This window comes from Rhinolophus ferrumequinum, chromosome 24, assembly GCF_004115265.2.
Source record: "Rhinolophus ferrumequinum isolate MPI-CBG mRhiFer1 chromosome 24, mRhiFer1_v1.p, whole genome shotgun sequence".
Lineage (NCBI taxonomy): Eukaryota > Metazoa > Chordata > Mammalia > Chiroptera > Rhinolophidae > Rhinolophus > Rhinolophus ferrumequinum.
This window is the reverse complement of record NC_046307.1, coordinates 16,826,625-16,838,907: the sequence shown is the minus strand read 5'-3', so window position 1 is coordinate 16,838,907 and position 12,283 is coordinate 16,826,625. Positions and strand designations below refer to the sequence as shown.

At 46.3% G+C, this 12,283-nt stretch overlaps 1 protein-coding gene across 7 annotated transcripts in view; it reads right to left on the bottom strand.

Moving 5' to 3' along the window:
- ARHGAP26 (Rho GTPase activating protein 26) overlaps nucleotides 1–12,283 on the bottom strand; it is a 399,917-nt gene that overhangs the window by 363,760 nt on the left and 23,874 nt on the right. The gene's annotated exons all lie outside the window — the stretch shown is intronic.

Sequence of the window (12,283 nt, the reverse complement as noted above, 5' to 3'; positions counted from 1 at the left end):
TTACCTACTGAAGAGCAATGAAAACGTATCCACACAAAAACTTGTACAGAATGTTCATAGTAGCAATATACATAATAGCCAAAAAGTACAAATGATCCAAATATCTGTGAACTGGTGAGTGGCAAAACAAAATGTAGTACACCTATACAATGGAATACTACTTGGCAGTAAATAAGAATGAACTAATGACACATGCTACAACATGGATGGTGAAATAAGCCAGACACAAAAGACCACATATTATATGATTTTATTTCAATGAAAAGTCCAGAAAAGGCCAGTATACAGAAAACAGAACAGTGGTTTCCTAGGGGAGAGAGCAGGATTGACTCCAAATGGGCAAGAGCAAAATTTTTCATAATGAAAAGTTAAAAACAAAAACAAAAACAAAAAAAAAAAAAACCTTGCTCAAATCTATGCTTAATGTGATGCTTGGCAGAATTCTGTGAGTTTCTACTCACAGTAAGTGAGCCACTGAGAGAGTGGGTGAGTGAAAGAGTGAACGAATGAAAACCAATTTCCCAGAAGCCTCTCTGGTGTGTCTTAATTAGGTCCACATATTTCATCCACTCCAGTCATCCTCAGCAAGTTATGTGTAATAGTTATATAATAATATCACAGTTCACTGTTATATAACTATTACACATAACATATATATACTTATATATCCATATACATATATATCTATATGTATATACATATATCTATATATCTATATGGATATATATAGCTATATATATATATATCTCCTAATTCTTTGGATTAGGTTGAACTATATAAAATTGTCATTTTTATAGGTCAAAACTGGTTGGTAAAGTATTGGTAATTTCATGCGATTCAACCTACACATCAATTTTTGATGCAGGAGTCAAGATGGAACAAAGGCTTTCAAGTCAGACCAACCTGTGCATGTGGCTCCAGGCTCTGCCCCACATTCTAAGCTTCAATTTCCTCATGTGCAAATGGGGACAACCAGAGAACCTTGCTCATAGGGCTGCGGAGAGGATTTCCGTGACAATGCATGGAAAGCACCCACCAGTGCTGTGACAGTCACAGAGGAAGTGCTCAGTCAATGACAGCGATTGTTAATACTGCTGGTCCTATCTCCCTATGAAACTACACATTCCTCAGTTATCAAGGGCCAGGACTGTTATTTCTTTTGTATTCGTGTGTTCCCTGGACCTGAAGACAAGGGATGCTCACTGCTGGTGTCCCGCTCAGGAAAGGCCTCCAAATGGCTCCTGACGCCTGAGAACACCATTCCCTGGAAGCCACTGGAATCCCTGCCTGTGGACCCAGCTCCTCCGAGGTAAAATGCAAACACTGCTGCAGGACTCACGATTCCGGAAATTCCCGAGGTCCCCCTCACCACAAGCTCAGCAATACCATGAAGCAGAGGAAGTGCCATCAGACAGAGTTCCTCCTGCCTTATTTTTCAACAGAGATGTTTGGCTGCTATGCAACCGGTGTTTAGTGGATGACGGGGCAATCCGTGAAAGGCCAGGTTTCCACTAGCAACAACAAAGGGTACGGCTACGGGGTTGCTGCAAATACCGTCATCTCCCTACTGCTATTCAAAATTCCTCCACTCATTTGTAGTGATTATAAAGGGAGGCGAAGATTCCCAACAGGGCAACAATGGGATTAAATCACAGTTGCCAGATTTCGCAAATAAAAACACAAGACAACCAGTTAAACGTACAGTAAACAAGAAATATTTGGAGACTGACTTACACATCAAAATTGTCTTCTTTGAAATTCAAATTTAACTGGGCATCCTATATTTTACCTGGTAACGCTAGATTAAATCAGTATCACGGATAACTGTTTTCTTTTCCTAACACAAAACAATGCATTTTCAATTAACTATCCTTTAACCACAAAAAAAAAAAAAAAAAAAAAAAAAACAACCACCACACCACTATGCAGGCCAGAAAGATAAGGTTTCCAGATCTAGTGAGTCTGTGTGCGAAGCCAGCCACCGCTTACTGCCCGCACCAGGCTAATAAGCGCTTTATATGCACTATTCGCTCACTGAATCCTCACAGTAGCCTATATGCTCGCCCATGTACTACTAGCTCTCTCTTACAGGTGAGAAAACTGAGGCTTAGAGAAGATGGAATCAAACCCAAGTTTGGGCCTCCCAATTTGAACCAAAAATTTAAGTCCAGGGGCTGCTCACCCGTGTCCCAGACTCTGTCCACTGTCTCCTGAGCGAACGCCAAATTTCCATTGCCGTGGTATGTGAATTATATCTCAATACAGCTGTTACAGATGTTTTCCCAATGCCTACTCCTCTGTCAATAAAATCGAGAAACTTCAAACCACAAAACCTCTACAGCCACTTTAGTTGGTGATTATAATTATTTTTCGTCTCTTCCATTCTACTGACAGATCGCAGCAATTTCACCTCTCGTGAGCCTTTCTACTAAAATTAAGGACAAAAAAAGCAAAAGGGGACCAAAGTTTAAACGAGTCAAATCCTGCGAGCCGGGCCCAGCTCTGTTAAAGGATGCTCTGGAAGTTAAGACTAAAATCAAAATGAAATGTGAAAAGTGTCCACTTCGACACATCCATTTATATCCTTCATCCACCATGATAACGGAGCTGGGTTACAACAGAGAAAGCTGGAACCGTGACTGTACAAGAGAATATTCCCTGGGCGTGAGTTGTAAACAAGTGCCTCATTCGTGCAGAAGGTACCACACATAGCACAGCGCTTCCCATCTCAGTGCTCACAGCCTCTGGAGCGGCCAGGGACTTGAGAGGGAACAGATCCTCTTTGATGTTCATCTGTTCAGTCCAGTTTTCATCCACTTTCCACAATGTTACTGAATCTGACCCACACCCACTCTGCTCTCCCAGACAGAAGGCAACTGTTTATATGGATACTCTCACCAATGGCTGGCATCACAGACCAGCAGGAATGGAACGGATTTAATTCATTTTTAAAGAATGCAATGTTTCCCTGAGACACGGTGTGGGCTACTCTAACCACAAGCGTGCAGGACAAGCATTTTCATCCTTAGTTCTCGTCAGACAAACGGTTGGGTGCGGGACTTCTGCAGATACACGAGTAGCCAAGAGTAGGAAGAATTCTTCAGCGTAATTGCCTTTGGAAGGCAATTTATCTCCTTGGTAACAGTTCTAAAAAAGAAAAGGGGGTGGGGGGGAACTTCTACTAAATCTCACACCTTAGCAGGCAGCCTAGAAAATATGCCTGTTATTCACGCAAGGTACCAGTCCTTTTTCTCAAACGAATTGCTTAGGTTTTTGTTTTGTTTTGTTTGTTTTTTCACAAAGGGGCGTCTCCTGTTTTTCCAAATGGATCTCCCGGCTTTTCTCATCTATCAAATGCAGAGGGTGGCAGCAGCGATAGTATCACCACCTTCTAAGGCTGTCTGGAGGGTTCAGGGACAGCACGTACAGGTCTGGCACATGGGGTGTCACCCACAAATGTTATCTATGACTGTCGCTACCCCCAGGGCAGCACCACATGCATGGATGTCAACTTGGACATGACAGGAGGGAGAAGCGGACGATACGTAAAATACAATTTCAAAGGCTCCTACAGAAATGCTACAGCTCAAAATGAAAGGACAAAATATCAAAGTTATGCCCAGAAAACAATTGTTTAAAAGAAAAAGCAATCGGCCCTGTGCCCCCACCAACTAACCAGAGAGCCACCCATAAGATGAAAGATGCCCCGAGAACAGGAAATGGCACCTGCAGCGAGCTGAGGACTGACTCTGACACCCAAACCCACACACTCTGCCCATGACCTGACGTCCCCAGTCAGGGAGGATCAGAAGCCAGGCCATGAGGAGGTCTGGCCGTTTACTTGCTTAGGCTGGAACGGAAGTGAACCTGGCAGCATTTCCATCTCTCTCCACCATGGCCCCTGCTTTCCTCCCACCTGGATGCTAATACGTTCCAGCTCACAGACATCAGACATCCAACTAGGAAGTCCAAGTACATGTGAGCCCATGACAACACACTGCCGAGTTTCCAAGAAGAATTATGGCAAGTCAGGGTATTACTGAACGAACACCACAAGAAACACAATGAATGGGTGTCATGCGGGAGACCCTGCTCGCTGTGCCATTTGTCGTTGAAGGCGGCCTGCGGGGTCTCCAGTCCTGCTCCCCACATAAGAACGCAGGATATGGTGAGGCCAAAAAGGAACACCCACAGAGCCATAGGTAGGGGAGTCATACCACTATAGTCTCACTGGAGGCTGGAGCCACACGACCTGCAACCTGCTGTCCACTTCTCTGCCTGCCAACCAACCAACCGACTAACCAACGCAGCCGCAGCAGTTATATCAGTGGCTAACTGGCTACCTGGTAAGAGCCGATGGCCAACTAGCCACAGCTGACGGCCATCTACTACCCGAGTCAGCACCTTTCCATGTGAGGCCGAGAGCCTGGAAACTGCTCTCTGGGACTCTGTCTCCACAATGGGACTAGAGAAGAAAAAGAGCTTGGCCTTCTGATGACAGTTTAATGTAAGACAAGCCCAAAACAAAAGGGGAGGGAAAGGAGGAGGGAGGGAGGGGACTCCAATGGATCATAAAGAGCAGAAGTAAGTAAGCTGTGCCTCGATTGTCCTCCCAGCTCCCCACCCCAAACTTTAAGTTCGGGTAAATGTACATATTCATCCACTTAGTCTGGATTCTTTATAGTTATTTATTCTGCAGTCAGTGCTTTCTGGATCCTGCCAGACAAGGGGAAGATTAAGCATGGCTCCTCTCACAGTTCACATTCAAGGATGATAAGACGATCACCTTTCAATTTGCTGTGAGGGAGCAAGCCATTTTGCTTCCCATTGTGAGTCCCCTAGTGAAAGTCCAATGTATCAAGCAGGTGACACCAATTACCAGGCGCTCGCTGGCTCAGGTCAGTCTCTGCGGCGCCCAGCACACATCTCCTGAGGAATTCATCACAGGGACAAACGCAATCGCCTCAGCATCACTGCCAGGGCTGCTGAAAGACGGGGGCGTTCGGGAGACATTGCCACCATGTCACAAATCACGCAGTTTCTCCTGGCAACCATTTGTGGAACGGCTGCTACGTGCCCATCACCGCAGACGGAGGATACAGCCACGGACTCTGTCCTCACAGAGCTTAGAATCTAAGTGGGCTGTGCGGTCCATATGGTAATAAGTTATGAGTAGGATCCAAAACACAGAGGCCAAATCTCCAAAGGGGAAAGAGGAAAAGCATTAAAATCTGCCTCTGAAAATCCTCCAGTGGTTACTCCTGATAGTATTCACTGCTGTCGGAGTGTGACCACAGCAGGAAAGGTGGCCAAATGTGTGAGGTTTGTTAGGTTTGCTGTAGACTGTTTTCAGGGCATCTCTTCAACACATTCCAGTTTGGGAAGGAATGGTGTCAGGTCCCCTAAACAGGGCTGTTCGCAGGCCCAGGCAGCTGCCCAAAGGCTGCAGGGCTTCAGGGAGCTGCTCCGAGGCAGACGGGCGTGAGCGAGTCAAGAGGCCCAGGCTGCGCTCAGACCTGTGTTCTCCTCTCAGCTCAGCCATGTGTCCCAACGCCCGGGAACAGTCCACTCTTTCCTTTGGGGTAGAGTGTCTGCATTTAGAGAACTGCAAGGACGACAGAGACAGGAGAAGACGGGGGCAGGGAGCGGGGCCGATGCCCAGGCACTGAGTGTGTACACAGAGACAAACAGCAGCCCGGGAGCCAGCTGTACATGACATGATTCAGTTCCTCGCGGAAACGCGCTGCTTTTCCTCTTCCTCCTACACACCATGAAGTGTGCTTTCGACATCACTACCCTTCCAGGCAGAGCAGCTTTTGAAAGGCGGTTCTTGGGCAATCTGCAGCTTCCTAAAATGATGCAAAGAGCTCCACAGGAGGGGACAGTTTGGAGGACAGTATCCAGCAAGGCCTCTACGCAACCCGTCTCCTACTGCTGGCCTCACCTATACGCCACAGAGACCTGGCAATAGCAGAAGGTCACCACATGGGGAAGCCCAGCGCGGCTTCCAGAGGAAGGAACACTTGAGTGAGTGAGAGATGAAGAAGGGATAGTTCTGGGAAGGGAAGCTGAGGCGTGTTCCCTAGAGGGAACTGTGTGTGTCAAAGCCCTGGGAGGGCAGGCACCCGAGCATCAAGGGCTGCAGGACAGGGGCCACGTGGCTGGAAAATACAAAGACGGTGCCAGATAAAACTGCAAAGGCAAGTAGGCCAGACTATGACAAGGGGCTGCAATCAGGGGACACGGAAGGGCTTTAGGCAGCAAGGTGACATGAGCAGACTTTCATTTGAAAAGACCGTTCTAGCTACAGTGGTAGCCACCAGCAAGCCCATGAGTCCCACGGATGACTACTAGCGACCACTAAAGGGAAAAAGTATCGTGTTTCCCCAAAAATAAGACCTAGCCGGACCATCAGCTCTAATGCTGTTTGGAGCAAATGTCGTTTCGAGCAAAAATTAATATAAGACCCAGTCTTATTTTAGTATAAGACCGGGTCTATAATATAATGTAATATAATATAATATAATATAATATAATATAATATAATATAATATAATACCGGGTCTTATATTATTTTTGCTCCAAAAGACGTATTAGAGGTGATGGTCCGGCTAGGTCTTATTTTCGGGGAAACACGGTATCTGAGGCACCAAGAAAGAGAAAGGCTGGGCACAGAGGGTCAGGTGGAGGGAAACTCAGCAGCATTGACATCAGCTGGGAGCTTGAAAGAAACGCAGTCTCAAGCCTCAGCTCAGAGCTGTAGTTTAACAAGGTCCCCAGGGGATTCAGACGCACATTCAAGTTTGGGAAGCATCGCTCCAGTGCCAAGTAGGCTCCAGCCTTTGGGGATCTTCGATTATACTACTGGAGTCTTACATTTTCAAACCCTGCTTTAAACAGTCTGTAATGAAGCTGCAAAACGCAAACCCCTGCCTTAAAGCCTAAGTGAAATGGAATCACGGATGAGGCTTACTATGAAAGAATTCCTCCTCCTCCAGCCAGGAGGCAGATCAACGTCTACCTCCTCCAGGATCTTGCTAAATCTACACCAGAGCAACCACACAGGGTGACCACAGCTGTGATACAGAGAAACATCCTGCCTCCATCCCCCAAAACAGCCGGTTATCTCCTAAGCAGAATCCAAGTCTCTGCCAAAGCTTCCAGAAGCATCCATGAGTCAGCCACCTTTGAGGGACAGCCTCTCAACACTCAACACAACGATTCTCTTTGCTACCCACCTGGAAAAAATGAACAAAGCCACTTGCAGCATTCATCAGTCTTGCAGATCACAATTCTATTTAGTTATAAAAACACTCGTTGGCTTAATCACTGCTTTACTGTGACGCCGAAACTAAGTCCTTTAATCATTATGTGTCCCTGCTTTTCTCCACCTACAAAACTGGAACCCTAGCATTTATCCCCCCAAGTCTGCTTTAGGGATTAGGGAAATAGTGTTTTCAATGCTCTTTGAGGATTATCTGTGCTATTTAGTTCATAAAGCTTTGATTGTGTCACTAGGCTACTCAGAAAAAGTTGCAGTGGCTTCCCAGTACCCACGGAATGAAGACAGACTCTTCACCGTGGCACCCAAGGCCCCCACAAGCTAAGCCCCGTCACCCTCGCTTTCTTACTGCATAGACGCTCCAGCCAACCTGGACTAATCACAGTTCCTGAGCAGACTCAGCCCTTCCGGTCTCCACACTTCAGCTGGCCAGTGAGGTTCCCGGGGGAACTGGGATTGCCAACCCCTCCCTAAACCCACCTGCCCGATGTGTTGAGACCTGAAGCATGAGTACACATGGACCAAACAGAGGGAGACAGGAAAGGCGCCAGGGACACCAGGTAGAGAAACAGAAATACTCAAGGGACTGCAGCTGGGAAATCCATCAACCACTGGAGAAGCCGAAACAAAGTCAGAAGGACTGAGGCACAGCGTACAGACACGCAGGCCATGTGAGGCTGCGGAGCAGGCAGGGGCCAGAGTACGCACGGCTCCCAAGGCCCTATCAAGCCATCTGGACTTTATCCTACAGGGACTAGTGGGAAGGTGCTGGAAGGCAGTCACACTATAATACAAAGAACTGTCTACTGAAGGCAGAAGGTGCCTCCAGAAACGTTTTCTGAAGCTCTCTTTCAAGCCACTTGGCCCCACCAATGCAATTCCAAGTGTTTTAGGAAATATCTGTGGCAGGTTTTAATAGCAGTACATCGTCTCTTCTAATAAGAGATTATTACCACAGAACTATAGACCTAGCAGAAACTTTCGCAATCATTTACTCTAACCCCCTATTATAAATATAAGAAAACTACAGTCCTGAGAGATTAAGTGATTTGCTCAAAGACAGAGGCAATTTGTGGCAGAGTCAATATTCAAACCCAAGTCCTTTGGCTTCTGGGCCAGAGAGAATAGGATGTGGTAAACATTCCACTATAGGAATCAGAGCACTCATTCATTCAATGAATATTTATGTACCATATGCTATTCTAAGCACTGGAAATACAGAAATGAACAAACAGAAATATCCTTGCCCTTGGAGAGTTTTCATTCAAGTATGCAGAAACAGATGAAAAAGAAACCATCATAAATAAACAATTACATATAGTTAGAACGAGAAAAGTACTACAGAAGGAAGTAGAATGGAGAAGTGGGGTGGGAGAGGCCGCCCGGGGTTGAACTCACTGAGACAGTGAATGACAACTGAGCAAAGTCTTAAAGAAGGTAAGTGCTTTGCAAGCTACTGAGGATTTGAAAGATCAGATGATGTCTAGCCATTCCTTCATAACACACCTGTATAAAGTGGAGGTATCAGGGCTGAGATTCTGGGGCGAAATCCGGCCCTTTGCCTAACTGTTGACATCTATCCACCAAGTCCAACAAAAATCCACAATTCTAAAATGCTCTCTGATAAAACAGGGAAAGAAACAAAACAAAACAAAAAAAACAATTCTCCTTCTGGCTTTAATAAGAGGCCTTGATAGGCTGATAAATTGAAATGTAGTGAAAAAGTGGATAAGGAGGGAATTTCAGGCTGGAAGCAAAAACAAGTATATATTCTGCGTTTTGATAATGAACCAAGCCAATTTATTTCAGTTACTGCCAAATATGGATTAGAATGTGGGTCACTTCCTGAACACACCAGAAATGAAACTCATATTGGCACAAGTTCCCAAAACCTGATGAAGAGTCGCCCAGAACAGAGAAAAAGAGGGCATCAAAAGAGGAAGAACAATAGAAATTACAAAGACTCTTAGAGCTTGCCACCCCCCTCCTACCACCCCCACCCCAGCACCCTGTGCAGTGGGAAAGGGTCAAACCCATGACTGCAAAGCGCTGATACTTTTTGAGCAATCCTCCTGATAACCCCACGAGATGGGTACTTCCCCCAAACTCATTCTACAAATGAGAAAAATGGGACAACTGAGTCTCTGAGAGGTAAAAAATGCCCGCACAGCTCAGAAGCAACACAGACAGAACTGGAACCCAGCTCTGCCGGACCCTACAACCCATCCTGGGTCTCAGCAAACTAGGGCCCTTAGCCCGTTTTTGTAGGACATGTGAGCTAAGAAGGACTTTGACATTATCACAGGGTTGTAAAACCAAAGACAATAAAAGAAGAATATGCCACAGAGGCTCTAGGTGGCACCCAGAGTCTAAAGTATTAACTGTCTGGCCCTTTACAGAAAAAGTTTGCTGACCCTTGTAGCATAATCCACTGTACTAGCCGTCAGCAGATTCTAAACAAGTTCCACTGGATGTATTTTGTTTCCCAAACCGTCAGTATCATTATAAGGGGAAACAGTCAGACTCTGGAAGATGGAGAGAACTAGTTCTCATACTGGCCAGGCTATAAGATAATCAGTCCTTGGCTGGGGGTTATAGAACTCTGCTGCATTGCTTAATCGTTCTCATACAACATGTTGCGTATTTTTAAATTTTGTCCCAGCAGAAGCAGTCCCCCTGTCACTCCTACCCACCCTGACACCCCAGCCCCTACTCACTAGGCACTTGGCTCCCAAACACTATTCTCAGGCTGCCACAGTCTGCCCAATCCAGGTGGTCCCCAATACTTCAAAACTCTCCCTTGTTTCTCCCCCTCCAAATCTGAGTTTCCAGGGTTGCTTTATTAAAACACAGACTGACAGCCCAAATAAACCTATCCAAACGTGAAGAAAAATCATGAGCTATTCGGGAGGCACAGCCATTTCTCTTCCCTGTACGATCTCGTTCACTTTACTCAGGCCAGTGTGCAGGAATTTTGTTGCCTTGGCCGCCTGGCAGCTATCCCCCCTTCTTCTGTATTTATAGCACCCTAATATTCCTCTGGGAAGCCATCCCTCCCTGACTTCTGGAACATTTATTTCATAGGCTGTTGACTCCTCTCTGGGCTTTGGCCAGGCGAGCTTCAAAGATTACCTCAAGGATGAACATGTGATTCAACAAAAAGCCAATGAGAACCATGCTTGGGGCTTTGGTTCAAACTGTTGGCCGCAAGTCATCTTGCCAATGCGAGGGAAGGGCCATTTGCGAATGGCGCCGGCCTCAAGGCAGGCAGAGTGGAGAGATGCAAGGGACCAGGCCTGCAGACATTGTGTGAGCCACGGGACCCAGGCCGATCCAAAGTCAGGACATCCCTGGGCTTTCCAGCTACAGACCACAGTAAATTCCCTTTCGGCTTAAGCAGCTTGGACTGGCAGGAGACAGTCCACAGTGGCCTGTCTGGCACCGTCAGAGTGGAAGCACCATGTCTGTAACGGTGCTTATTATCACCGAGAGGATGGAGACAAAAGCTGCCTTTCCTGTCAGCAAAGCTCCTGACCACTAATGTGCTGAGACGAACGGCAGCTCAGCTCCCTTTCCCCATCTGTCTGGGAAGAGGGGCCTGTCTGACAGATGTCGGGGCCTTCTAATTCATCTGATTAGAGCAGGGACCACGGAGACTAAAACAGTAAGATTCTCATGATCAGTATTTCACATGAGCACACTTTATCTCCTCCCACCCAAAAGTGGTATCCCTCCATCCTCTAAGGAAAGAAAATATAGAGGAAAACAAGGTAAAGGGAATACCACAGTCATTGGGCAAGTTCTCTTGCTTCTGTTATGTCCAGGGTTACTTGGCAACCAGCCTCGGCCTGGTCATTCCAGTGGACACGCAGGGGAATGAATGTCAGACCTCCCAGCACAGTCACGCAGTATGTCCTGTTTACGGCCCGCAGGCAGGGCTGGGTTTGTGCTACTCTACAAAGCTGGCAGGAGACAGTCCACAGAGCACCTGCTGTCTTCTGGGGCTCTCCCATGGGTTTCTGTCTCCCACACTGGCCAAAGTTCCTCTGACTTTTGCCTTCAATAAACGTAAGCTGGGGATGTTCCCCCCAAACAGATTAAACATACTTTCAAAAATAGCTTGCTAGAAAAAAAACAGAGGGAAAACACAGACACAGAAAAACAACTTTAATTTTATTATTTATTAAGACAGTAGAAATCAGCAGGGAGTGAATGGCATGATGCAGAGTCAGGAAAACATAGGACAGCTTCTGTTTTAGGTTCAAGGTTTCCGCAAATCCTCCATGACCCGCTCACCCCACTGCTACCGCCCAGGATTCCAGCACTGCAAGCACAGTTCTCTGTCTCTAGGTCATGAGCTAATTTCCAATAACAGGAAAGTCAGTGGGGACAGAGGTTTCTGCATTTGGCAACACATTTTACAAGTAACTGTGGTAGTAGATCCCTGCGCAGTCCGTACACTCCGGGAGAAGGAAAAGAATGTGGGTCAATGAGTCTCTAGCGCTTAGTTGTCACCAACTAGGGCATCTGCGTGTGCAAAGACAGAGAGGGGCTGCTGTTCCTTCTCTCTCCCTGCAAGCTCCCAAATTAAATACCTAAGAAAGACTGGCTTTCCATAGAAAACATAGACCACAACCCAGGAGAAAGATGGAGACGAGAAACTGACTCTCATACTTAAATTCTGTTTAGCAAGAATCCAGTCCTAAAAATTAAGAGACTCTATGGGAAACACTGTCTTTTGTTGGCTGAATTCCTACTAAGACCCATTTGTCCACATGCAAACTATCCAAATGCACTGATATCAAATCTTATAAAAAGTCACTACAAGGTTTCAGAAAAATTTTGTACAGATACTATGCCCTGGGGTAGCTACTGGAAGAACACCACATGTGGTTCCAGCCTGGAACAGCTGTCAGCAAACAACATACAGGGGCCTGTCATGTGAACAAAAGTGAGAGAAATATTTTCTTTAATGCTTTTAGAGGAAAATGCAAACCAAGT